Raw genomic sequence first — 13,128 nt, forward strand, 5'->3', positions numbered from 1 at the left:
ACAGGCCAGCCGCAGGTATCTAGTTGCTGTGTAGACATACCCTAAGCATATATATAGGAACCCTAGGCACCTAACTCAGGCTTTGTGAATTGCAGCATGTTCCTGTGAGATTTTTTTTTCTATGAGCCTAAAAGCTGTTTGCTGATGCTCAGCATCACAACACCTAATTCCTTTTGTTCATCTGGGCCTTGGAGCTGTAACTCTGGCATTCAGTGCCAATGGCATGGGCCTCTACCATCTGAGTTAATGGAGTTAACTGGTAGGAATTGTAAGTTCTTGTCCCTTGGATCAGCCAATAGAAGGGGACACATACTACACATTGAACCATAGTGGGTTACATAAGGAAAACATAAGAGATTTATTAATAATAATTAATAAAGGGAGTAATTAGAACATGCTCTGATATTTGGAGTCAAGGTGAAAGTAGTTTTATTCCAGAATGAGAGAGAGGAGAGAATCTGCTAATGGGAACTTTTTAATGATGGTGGGTTATATTATTACCAGTATCATCTATATCTGAGAGAAACACAAGATAAGAGTCCTCACATTCATTCATTAGCACTGGGCCAGTATTTGAATGAAAATTCTCCAAGGTGTTTGTGACTGTAGTAAGAAGAGGGCCTGAAACATAAGGCTTTATATCAGAGGCCTGCTATGAGGCCTGAGGCCTGGGCTAAAGTAATGGTCAAAACTTGCTAATATAAAGCAAAGTTAAGTTGTGAGGAAGAGGCAGCTCAATGACCACAAAATCCGTTAAGGTGCAAAGGCACTTGGTCAGGTTTATTGCCGACGAAGCACGGTGCTAATGCCCCCGCTCAATGGTTACAGGTATGCTAACACATATGCCCGCGACAATAGACGCAGCTCAGTCAGTGGTGGGACTTTCTATTGTGCCCTCGGTTGGACAAAGACATTGCTTCTGAGATACAACTTTATACACAGATACAAACAAATTACATATCACCCCTCTGATGTACTTAGGTGTCACCCTCTGACGTGGCTAACCACCACCCATTACCTGATGGTTCGATCAAAACATTTCTATCCATCATGCTGTCATCCTGACCTTATCTTCAGAATGGATCAATATGATTCTTTTATCTTTGGGGAATGTGTTGGTATGGAGGTATACTAGTACCACCTTTCTGGAATGTGTTTGCGCGTATATTCTTATGCCTAGCACTACTTAGGAATGTGTGTTTCTGCAATATCAGCGCTGTTCTTGCCAGATTCTGTGAGCAGGGCCTTCTCTTGCTCACAACTTAAATTTGCTTTATATTAGCAAGTTTTGACCATTACTTTAGCCCAGGCCTCAGGCCTCATACCAGGCCTCTGATACAAGGCCTTATGTTTCAGGTCCTCTTCTTACTACAGTGACAGACATGGCAATTTTCTGCAATACCCAGAACAACCCTTACTGAATTAAATTTAAGTATTTTAGGAGATCATTGTGTTAAAAATGCAAAGGTTTACATATTACTATTATGGGATTATATGTAATAGCTCTAGGGAGGAGATCTGACTAATGTAAACCCTGGGAAGTGGTATGAGCTTCAAAGGACTATTTGAAACATTGTGAACTTTTTAAGTTAAATGGGTTTCCTAGGAAATACCAGGGATGAGGGGGAAAGAAGGAACACAAAATTTCCTCAACTCCAGATCCAACCTTTTGAAGCTGTGCCTTGAGGAGAAACCATTGTCTGATTACTTAGTCATGGTTTCTAAGGGTCAAAAACCCACACTGTATTAAGGAGAACATTACAAATTCCTGGGTGTGCATGCTCTGAACTAACCACTGTTATGAACATGTGACCACACAAAAACCCCTATGTGGGGTTCGAAGGACTGTTCACCTGCCAGGGCTCTTGTTGGAAGAAGGGGGTGATCTCTAGTAAGCTTATTAGCATGTGTGTGGGTTCTTTTATTGTTTTTAATGTTTCCTCTGCCATGAATAAATGTACTTGGTTAGAAAGAGCTGGGTAGTAACTTAACTGTGGGCAATTATGCTGTTTATAGCCTCTGAGGAGAATTGACTTGCTGGGGATTTCACAGTGTAGGCAGGAAACTATATAGCTTGGAAATACCCTGGTCAGAAGGGAGAGAGACGAAGGTCTATATCCTAGAGATGTGATGGCTGGGGAACCAGAACCTAATAATGGGGCCCCTGGGTGGACCATAGAGGGGTAATATGCTATAGTTGCCCTTAACTGGGACAGTGTTCTCTTGTGGTGGTCTTCATTATCACTTAGAACTATCATGAACTTTTATGGATAATACAACTGATACCCAGAGTAGATAAAACTTAATACATTCTGAAACTGCTGCAGTGGCAAAGGATAGCCCTAATAGCTTATAAATGGCTGTGCAATTATAGTAATTGTGGTGTTTTCAGCTACAGTAAATCAGCTCCATTTATAGCTTTACTTGCCATTGCCCTGTGTTAAAGGTGAAATCCAGTTGTTAATGTAAACTCTTTTTATGGCTTCCAGGGCCAGTAGTGGCCATTGTGATCATCTAGTCTGACCTCTGTATGACACAGGCCATCAAACTTCCCTCAAAAGAATTCCTAGAGCAGATCTTTTAGAAAAATATCCAATCTTGATTTAAAAATTGTCAGTGATGGAGAATCCACTATGACCCATGGTAAATTGTTCCAATGGTTATTTAGTAGGGCTGTTGATTAATCGCAGTTAACTCATGTGATTAACTCAAAAAAATTAATTATGATTAACAAAATTAATCGCAATTAATCACAGTTTTAACTGCACTGTTAAACAATAGAATACCAATTGAAATTTATTAAATAATTCGGATGCTTTTCTACTTTTCATATATATTGTATTTTGTGTTGTAATTGAAATCAAAGTGTATATTAATTATAAATATTTGCACTGTAAAAAATGATAAACAAAAGAAATAGTATTTTTCAATTCACCGCACACAAGTACTGTAGTGAAATCTCTTTGTCATGAAAGTGCAACTTACAAATGTAGATTTGTTTTTGTTACATAACTGCACTCAAAAACAAAACAATGTAAAACTTCAGAGTCTACAAGTCCACTCAGTCCTATTTCTTGTTCAGCCAATCGCTAAGGCAAACAAGTTTGTTCACATTTACAGGAGATAATGTTTACATTTACAGGAAATAATGCTGCTGGGAGAATTGTATGACCCCTGCTCTGTTTTATCCGCATTCTGCCATATATTTCATGTTATAGCAGTCTTGGAAAATGACCCAGCACATGTTATTCATTTTAAGAACACTTTCACTGCAGATTTGACAAAATGCAAAGAAGGTACCAATGTGAGATTTCTAAAGAGAGCTACAGCACTTGACCCAAGGTTTAAGAATCTGAAGTGCCTTCCAAAATCTGAGAGGGACGAGGTGTGGAGCATGCTTCCAGAAGACTTAAAAGAGCAACACTCCAATGTGGAAACTACAGAACCTGAACAACCAAAAAAGAAAATCAACCTTTTGCTGGTGGCTTCTGACTCAGATAATGAAAATAAACATGCATCAGTCCACACTGCTTTGGATTGTTATCGAATAGAACCCATCATCAGCATGGACACATGTCCCCTGGAATGGTGGTTGAAGCATGAAGGGACATATGAATCTTTAGCACATCTGGGTCGTAAATATCTTGTGATGTCGGCTACAACAGTGCTATGAGAACGCCTGTATTCACTTTCAGGTGATGTTGTAAACAAGAAGTGGGCAGCATTATCTCCTGCAAATGTAAATGAACTTCTTTGTCTGAGCGATTGGCTGAACAAGACGTAGGACTGAGCAGACTTGCAGGCTGTAAAATTTTACATTGTTTTATTTTTGAATGCATGTTTTATACATAATTTAACATTTGTAAGTTCAACCTTCATGATAAAGAGACCGCACTACAGTACTTGTATTAGGTGAATTGAAAAATATTATTTCTTGTTTTTATACAGTGCAAATACTTGTAATAAAAATAATTATAAAGTGAGCACTGTACACTTTGTATTCTGTGTTGTAATTGAAATCAATATATTTGAAAATGTAGAAAACATCCAAAAATATTTAAATAAATGGTATTCTATTATTGCTTAACACTGCGATTAATCACGATCAGTTTTTTTAATCACTTGACAGCCCTATTATTTACCCTCACTGGTAAACATTTATATCTTATTTGTGGTCTGAATTTGTCTAGCCTCAACTTCCAGCCATTGGATTGTGTTATACCTTCCTCTGTTAGATTGAAGAACCCATTATTAAATATTTGTTTCCCATGTAGATACTTATTGACTGTAATCAATTCACCCCTTAACCTTGTCTTTGTTAAGCTAAATAGATTGAGCTTCTTGAACCTGTCACTATAAGGCATGTTTTCTAATCCTTTTAATCATTTTCATACCTAAGTTCTGAATCCTCTCCAATTTAACATCCTTCTTCAATTGTGCAAACAGTATTACAGCAGCAGTCACACCAGTACCAAATATAGAGGAAAAATAACCTCTCTACTCCTAGTCGAGATTCCCCTGTTCATGTACCCCAGGATCATATTATCTCTTTGGCCACAGCATCACATTGGGAGCTCATGTTCATCTTATTATCCACTACAACCCCCACATCTTTTTCAGAGTCACTGCTTCCCTGCATAGAGTCCCCCATCCTGTAAGTATGGCCTGCATTTTGGTCTCAGGTGTTCTATTCCGCTGCTTCAGTATCCTGACATTACAAATAGTCCCCAACTTCCATGAACAGTGTTAAGAAGAAAAGGAGTACTTGTGGCACCTTAGAGACTAACCAATTTATTTGAGCATGAGCTTTCGTGCTCAAATAAATTGGTTAGTCTCTAAGGTGCCAAAAGTACTCCTTTTCTTTTTGTGAATATAGACTAACACGGCTGTTACTCTGAAACCAGTGTTAAGAAGAGGACTAAATCAGTGGAAAAGATACAGGGGGAAAGCTGGTGATGCAAATTGTTCCCCTCTCCCTATCGCAATCCCTGTTGCCAGTTCCTCTACAAAATATCTATGCAACCCATCCACCTGTTCAGGGAAAGAGGGAGCGCTAAGGAGCAGGGGGAAAAGTCAGGGAACACTTCCTCTGTGGGACATGTGACTTCTACCGTACAACCTTTAAACCACGTATAAATATAAGGAATTAGCTAATGGTGCGGCATTAGCTTTTGATCTGGAACTCCAGTTAGTGGGCTCAGAGAGCAATGGACAGAATCCAACAGCAATGTAGCATCTGGGCTGGCCATGGTGCCATTTCTGGGGAAACTGGGAGGAATGTGCAGGGGGTGGTGTTTGATCAGAATCTCTACAGGGTTTAGGTCAGTGATTCTTTCAGACCTCAAACCTCCATGGGGAAAATCTAGCCCTGCAACTTCTCTCTGGCTTCACTGCCATTCCCTTTTCTCTAGTCTGTCCAAAATGCTGCTGTTAAAGTCATATTGCTCTGCAGTGATTTCCTGTCTTTTACCCCCAAATTCACCCTCAAATTCAAACTCCTTATTCCCACTTGCTAAATCATACATCACCTTTCTTATCCTATTGTGGTAACATAATGTACAAATCTAAGCTTTGATAGAGGAAGAATTTATTTCTAACATTTTTAAGCCATGCTTAAAACCTTCATTTCTTGCAAACTATGTGGGGCTGGGCCATAGCTCCACACACAGCAATGGGAGTCAGGGGAGTTATGCTGATTTACACCAGCTTAGCATCAGACTGCTATTTACTGAAGAGTTCTACAGTACTCTGTGTGATGCATTTGGAGCTGCCTGCAGTAAATGATGAATACTATATCCTGACTGCTGTTGTGATATTTACTGTGTGACTGTATTGGTTTAATTTAATAGCAGACTGTTGGAAACAAACATGAAGGCCATACAATGACTCCAGATAAGATAAGATATCCCTCAAACTCCTTGTTACAAGAAAATGCAAGAGCCATTCACTCTGAAGCCCTGTCTTTTCCGATAGACTTCGCCAGATGTGTCTCTGTCCCTGTGAAGTTGTGGTGTGGGGGAGGCAGTGGGAGAATCAGAAGACTCGGAGTTTAAAGAGAGACACTCTCTCTCTCACACAAGAAGAGAGACAAGATTTTGAGACTGAGAAGCCAATGCATTCTGTGTGGAGGTCGGGGGAAGTGAGACCTACCAGGAGGATGGTTGAAATCAAGGTAGGATAGACATACATGTAGAATTTTCATTGTTTTAAAAATCCCCCTTTCTCTTAGATCCTTTGTTGGCTAAATAAACAATACTTTCGTTTTAAGAAGACTGTTTTGGGTAATTGTAATCCACTGATCACAGGCTCCCAAAGAGAACTACAGGTACCAAACTCAGTCAGACCTGCAGGGTAAGCGCTGTTGATCTACAGGGTACAGTAGCCTGGTCTAAGAGTGGGAGAACTGCAGGATTCCACTCAGAAGAGGTAAAGGCACATGGCCTGATTCTTGAGAGGGTGCACTCAGAGACCAATAATGGGTCAGAACTGCAGCTAGCCATGTAAATGTAACTCTTTGGATCTGAGAACCTTTATCTTTAGTTCACCTTTTTCCTGTCCCCCTCTCCCTTCTCTTCCCCCCCCCCCCCCCCGCAGTCTTCAATCAGATAATGTATTTGGAGCTGGAATGGTTTTGCCCTGTCTTACTTATTTTTATTGTATCCTAGAGCTATTTGCAGGAATAACATTCTTCCATCCACCTCAGTCTTTTAAATTTAAGCATAGTTCAGCTTTGTGCTGAGGGAAATTCTTTAATTAGTATTTTACAGTCTATTCCCAAACAGTCATGGAAATAGAAATTACCTTGATTGATGCAATTGAGATACTGATATAGAAGCTGTTATTTTCAGTCACTCAGTTCAGCACTAATCTTACAAGCACTTATATACTGCTTTATGTAATCCAATAACAACCTTAACTTGCCAACACCCATGCAGGTAAATAAGTTTTATTATGATTATAATAATGAAGTTAAGGGACTGAGGAAGTTAAGGTAAATTTTCAGCAGGGCTAAAGCCCAGCATCTCTATTTGTGAGCACAGTGCCTCCTGGAACTGTTGTGGAGGCAATGCAACGTCATACCAAATCCCAACAGGGAGTTGTCCAATAGCTGGAAAGAAGGGTGGCCTTGTTCTTAAGGCATTGGACTAGTCCTCAGGAGGTATGGGATCAGTTTGTGGCTCTGCAACAGACTTCATGTATGAGCATGTGCAAACCACTTGGTCTATTTGTTCTTCAGTTCCCCATCTGTAAAATGGAAATAATAATACTTAGGTTCTTCAGCCTACTGACTGTTCCATAATAATTGGTTCTATGTCCATGCACAGCGTTCAGCATAAAAGAGCCCTAGTCTCAGTTGGCCTCACTCGTGAGGGCTCTTTGAGTGCCCAGGACTGAGAGTCCCCTTGTTACCCCTGCCTCAATGAAAGAGAGACTTACATGTGCTTCACTGGGTGTCAGCTTGCTGGTGCCTCCAGTCTGTTAGCCACCCAAACAATCTCCTCTGAGCTCTGCTGGCCCTTGCCTTGCAGGTTAATGATAGATGTACCCCAGTCCCTAGACCCCTTTGAAATATTCCCTGTAGTGTCCTGCTCCTTCTCAACTGAGCACTCAGCATAATATCAGGTCTCTTATCCCCAAGGGAACAGTGTACAGTGTACATATATACAGTGTATATATACTTTATAGAGTATCTGTACATACATTTCACAACAATATTAATGAGAATCATGACCCTGACTTTCATTTAAGAAGTCACATGATATTCTTCGGTGAACCAGACTCAGGATATTCTTGTCATCCCCTTTACTGGTTGACATTGAGGGGCCCTTAGGGTCACAGCATTCACATCAAAAACTTGATTATAAAAGAGTAATGCTCATCCAATCAGGGAAAAGAAACAGTATCATGTTACTAATGTGACCAATCACAACTAAGCAACATAGCTCAAATTAAACAAACTCACAAAAATTGTGTCAAATAACTTCCAGCCCTTTGAAAGTGAGGAAGTATGGTAGGGGATGGTCCCGTAGTTACGAATGAAGAAATCTGGATTGAATTCTCTCCTCTGCATCAGAATGCCTGTGTGACCTTGGGTGAGTCACATAGGCCCAGATCTTCAAGAGTATTTAGATGTTCAATTCCCATTGAAGTCAATGGAAGATAGGCTCCTAAACACCCTTATCTCCTATTGACTTCAGTGGGAATTAAACACCTAAATGAAGATGTGGACCTTAAAATATCTGTTCTTCTGTTCTCCATTTTCTGAAGGGGCAATAGCACTTTTGTGCCCCACAACAGTGTTGTGAGGATAAATGCATTAAAGATTGTGAGGCACTCAGATAAAGAAATTTGTGAAAATTGCAATCTGATATTCCATGAACAGTAAAGAGGTAAAATTTGTTAAATTAACCATGTTGCAGATTGCTTGCTAAATGACTCTTGAAGGAAAGCAGACTCCAACTGAGCAAAACACCGAAGAACCTGCTTAACTTAAATAAAGCCCATGAATATTCCTATTGTTTTCTATTCTAAAGTCCTAATGACTTCGTACTTAAATACTGTGCTGAACAGTGGCCTTAAATTGCTCCATACCTTTAGAGTTATTCAGAAGTTTCTGCACTTCAAGGTTATGTTTTGTTCTCTCAGCTTTGCTACTTTTGACACTTCTATTCAGATACCAGGAAAGAGAGGTGCAGATATAAGTGCAAAATAAGATAAAGATAAAAGAACAGTGTATAAAACCAATAATGGCTTTCTGTATGTTCTGTAATAACTCAACACTTGCCATACTAGATCAGACAAATGGTCCATCTAGTCTGCCATCCTGCCCGCAACATTGGCCAGTACCAGAGGAAGGCACAAAACAAACATAATGAACAATTTAGGAATAACATCCTGACAAAGACACTTTTTCCCCAACCCTCCTCTGTTAGTGGTTGTCTTACTAGGAGGGTTTCTATCCATTATACATTTTTATCCTGTGTTTTATAAATGTCCCTAAAAGGTGACTAAGCTCTTGGACTCAAAGGTATCTTATTACAGTGAGTTCCACGAGTGAATTAATGTTGTACAAAAATTCTCATCAGTTTTAAATTTGTTGCCTTTAAGTTACTCAGTAGAAATTTCTCAGCATTTCTCTACCTTACACCCACCAAGACACCAAAATAATCTTCAGCAAAGTAAATGGAACAATGCTTCACCACAAAATTCTCTGCTTCCAAACAGCTTGCCAGCTAATTCAGAGTCAAAAAAGAGATTCTTTACCAATTCTATAGGTTAGTGGGATGTAAACTTCTAGATTCTTCTTGATACATTTTTGTTTAACTAGAACCAAGGTTTTCTCTTTCGGTGTCCTGTAGTAACATCACTTTATCTCTTAAGTTGAACAATAGCATTTTGACAGAGTTCTGTCATTTGCCTCTGCTTCCTGTTTGTTATCCCATAAGCGCCAACTGATGGAATAGTCAGGTGCATTTAGCAGCAAAGCTTCTGGCAACCCTTTTTTCCCAAGGGAGCCTGTTAAATTGCCCCTCTGCTAATTTTCTTGCAATCCAAGAATTGGCAAATTGGAAGCCTGCACCTGGTTCTCAATTTGCATTATGGGAGCAGAATCCACCCTTTTCTTTTTGATGAGTTCTGAAGCCTGAACACATTCCTCCATTTTATTATTTTTGTCTTCCAAACAGCTCTCATTCCAAGAGGCTGATTTGCCTGAGCTGTCTCCTCTCCCTCCAGAGAATTTATAAGTGCATTTAAAGTTCTAGTTTTATTACTCAAGGCTCTAATACTTTGAACACTTTTGTCCATTTTCCTCCCTATTTTGCTAATGTGTATTGCAAGAACAGTCTCTTTTGGGGGGGGGGGTGGTCTGATGACAGAACTAAAGTGAATAAGGGCTGACAAACAGTGTTTGTGAATAAGGGTGCTGGGCCAGTAATATACAGCAGATACAATATTCAACAAAGTTCACCAGTATTCAATGAACAGCTTGTCTGCCAAATACTTTTTATGGTATTCTGCAAGTATATTATTCAATGAGTGCTACTGAAGTTTATCACAACAGATTCAACTAATAACATTTTTTCCTGCTTTCTGACCAGCTTTAGTAAATAACAGCCATCCTGCTCTATGTTTAAAATTAAATTTTCTTGGTAAAGAAGACCAGGATATGGGGTGGCAGATTATTTCACACCTGCCTACAGCAGAGCTTTCATCTTTCTCTGAACCTTCTGGTTCTAGCTACTGCCAGAGCCAGGGTACTGGACTGGATAGATCAGGGCAACCTTTGAGAAATGGTGTGTCAAGTCTTCATTTATTTACTGTAATTTAAGGTTTTGCGTGCCAGTAATACATTTTACATTTACAGGAGCCGGTGGACGGAAACCCAGACTGGCAGCAGACAGCGGGGCCGGCGACCGGGACCCCACCTGGCAGGGGCTAGCGGACGGAACCCCAGACCGGCAGTGGGGGCTGAGCCACTCGGCCTGCTGCCGGTCTGGGGTTCCGTCCGCCGGCCCACTCAGCCTGCTGCCGGCCTGGGGTTCCATCCATCCAGGCCGGCAGCAGGCTGAGCGGGGCCGGCGGCTGGGACCCCAGCTGGCAGCAGAGTGCCACTAAAAATCAGCTTGCCACAGGTTGCTGACTCCTGGGGTTTGATCCAGTATGGCAATTCTGAACTTCCTAAAGGGATTACCTTAATTGTTTTCAAAAGGATGGTGTTTTAGGACTTGTTTATATTGGGATATCCAGGAAAATGAATCTGAATTATCTAAAGCTGTGAATTTGAAGTGGTTTCATTAAACAACATTAAAACCCCATGTGGATGCTGTTGTTGAGAATTAAGATGGCCTTCATTTTGGTTTAGCTTAGGTCATTTTGAAAGTAAATTAAATTCAGCTGAGTTAAGGACACCTTAATTCTAAATGAGGGTGTTCACACAGGGGTTTAATGCAGTTTAACTACTCCACTTTGTATTCACAACTTTAATTAATTTAGATCAATTTTCCTGGATGTTCCCATGTAGACAAGTCCTTAGTTAGGCTTTGGGTTTTTGCAGTGTTCAAAAGGTACCATATGTTGTTGCTGTTCAGATAGCTTTGACAGCATGAATGAAAGCAGAAGAGCCAAACTGTCATTGGTAGATGGTAATGGATGAGAATTCCATTTATATGCAGAGACATCAGCTGATTCATTACTCTTACACTACAAGGAATGAACTTTTGAACTGAGGGTGTTAACTATGATTGTGCTCCTGCCTGTACTACTGCCCCAAATGAAAAATGCTTTTAAATTCAAGAGTGCCTGGAAGCATCACTACAGTTATAGTTGACTGAACATATCTATAAGTCTTTATTTTGTCAAGGGTTTACAACTAACTATTTTCTTTGTACAAAAACTAAGGCATATAAAATCTCATCTCAGCAGTACTTTCTGCTTGTCTTTATTTTGCAGTTCTTGTCTCCCCTCCCTGCCTCCATCTGTGCTAACACTGGTTCATCGTAGATACTACTTTTGTACTCATACATAGTTTTGATTTTTAAAATTAAATGTAGCATGCTGAGGAGAGCATGTAGCATGCTGTTTCCTTAGTAGAGAGGAAACAGTCTAGTGGTTTCATCCAGTGACTGGTAGCTAGATTGCCTAGTTTTTATTTCTGACTCCTGCACCAACTTGATATGTTTATCTATCTATAATTAACATGGGTACCATGAGTGTTAACTACCTCACAGGGATATTTGGTGGCTTAGGGGATGATTTTTCAAAAGCATTAATGAAAATGAACCTCCATCTCCCCCTTAATTGATATTTGTAAAGCATTTTGAGCTCCTTGGATGTAGATTCGGGCAAATAGTTAATAATTGCATGTCTTTCTATTAGATCATGATAAGTTCATGGGCAATTTCTCTCACATTCTTTCATTATTCAGATGTACTTGCCAAATAACTGCTTTGAATAATTCATGATCTGCAGATTGTTTTCAAGTAATTTATTACAAATATTTAAAATGTGCGTGGTTTTGATTACACTCATGGGTCAGACAGTATATTTCTGTTTCCAGATCAGAATTAGGTTTGTCAGTTCAAAGCCTCATGATTACAAAATCAGAATGAATTTTCTTCAGCTATTCTGCAGTAAGCACATAACATGCACTCTCTCCACAAACATTCCTGATGTTAAACTCATTTGCTGCTATATTTACAGGAAATCAAAGGCGCGCAAACATAATTAAGCCAAAATCATTTCCAATTTTGAAAGAATATTCACAAACAAATTCTTAGCCATCTTTGTCTGCCCTTATCACCTTTCGTGGAATATCAGTGTAGGTATGTTCCTGGGGTGACTTGACAGAAAGAAAGCAACAGTGACCAGTTGGAGTTTTTTCAGTAGGAGTAAAAAATCAAAACCAAGTTCCCAGAAGCAAAACACACACACATACACACACATACACCACCCCCCTCCCCAAGATTTCCCAAACAAGGGAACTTATGTTGTTGTTGGGACCCCTTTGTGTCAGCTAGGCTGCTGCAGGGGAACTGCAGAGGAGACATATGCTGAGCCCCATTGATTCTATGCTCCCTCAAAACTTTATGGAGGCCATTAAAGCAGTGGTACAACTTAGAGCTGACCTAGCTTGGGCTGGTGGCTGAACTGGCCCACACAGCACCTGAATAGGCAAGTTGCAATCCCAACTTCCCTCTGTGCAAGTGTGAGTCTGCCCCACTAAGGTTCAGAGACAAGACGGGTGAGGTATTACCTTTCAGTGGACCAGCGTCTGTTGGTGAGAGACAAGCTTTTGAGCTTCCATCAGGAGCATAGATACCAGAGCCCACGCACTTAGCATCCAGGCCCACCCCCTAGCCCCACCTCTGCTCCGGCCCCAGTGCTGACCCAGCCCAGACCTGGAGGACACCACACTTCGGGTGCACACACCCCCGGCCCGACTGGAAGGGGAAGGACAGCAGCAGAGTGCCTGACAAGTGTGCCGTGCACGCACGTGTACCTCAGCAGGAGGAGGGTGACTGGCCGAACCGGCAGCAGCAATCATCAAAAAACGTAGGCCTGCCACCTCAGGGAGCTGGGTCCAGTGTGGGGTGGGGCAACAGGACAGCTGCTGGGAGCCGTGCGCAC

At 40.7% G+C, this 13,128-nt stretch overlaps 1 long non-coding RNA gene across 2 annotated transcripts in view; it reads right to left on the reverse strand.

The window, feature by feature from the left end:
• Window positions 1-13,128, reverse strand: part of LOC140908327 (uncharacterized) — a 117,485-nt gene that overhangs the window by 55,518 nt on the left and 48,839 nt on the right. Inside the window, exon 3 of one of the 2 annotated variants that reach the window (XR_012157836.1) lies at window positions 7,066-7,245. The exons of the other annotated variant lie outside the window; for it this stretch is intronic. This is a non-coding gene — a long non-coding RNA (uncharacterized LOC140908327). Of the gene's footprint in view, window positions 1-7,065; window positions 7,246-13,128 lie in introns of those variants that run through there. 2 annotated transcript variants of the gene reach the window in all.

This window comes from Lepidochelys kempii, chromosome 3 (genome assembly GCF_965140285.1).
Source record: "Lepidochelys kempii isolate rLepKem1 chromosome 3, rLepKem1.hap1, whole genome shotgun sequence".
In the NCBI taxonomy this organism is placed as follows: Eukaryota; Metazoa; Chordata; order Testudines; family Cheloniidae; genus Lepidochelys; species Lepidochelys kempii.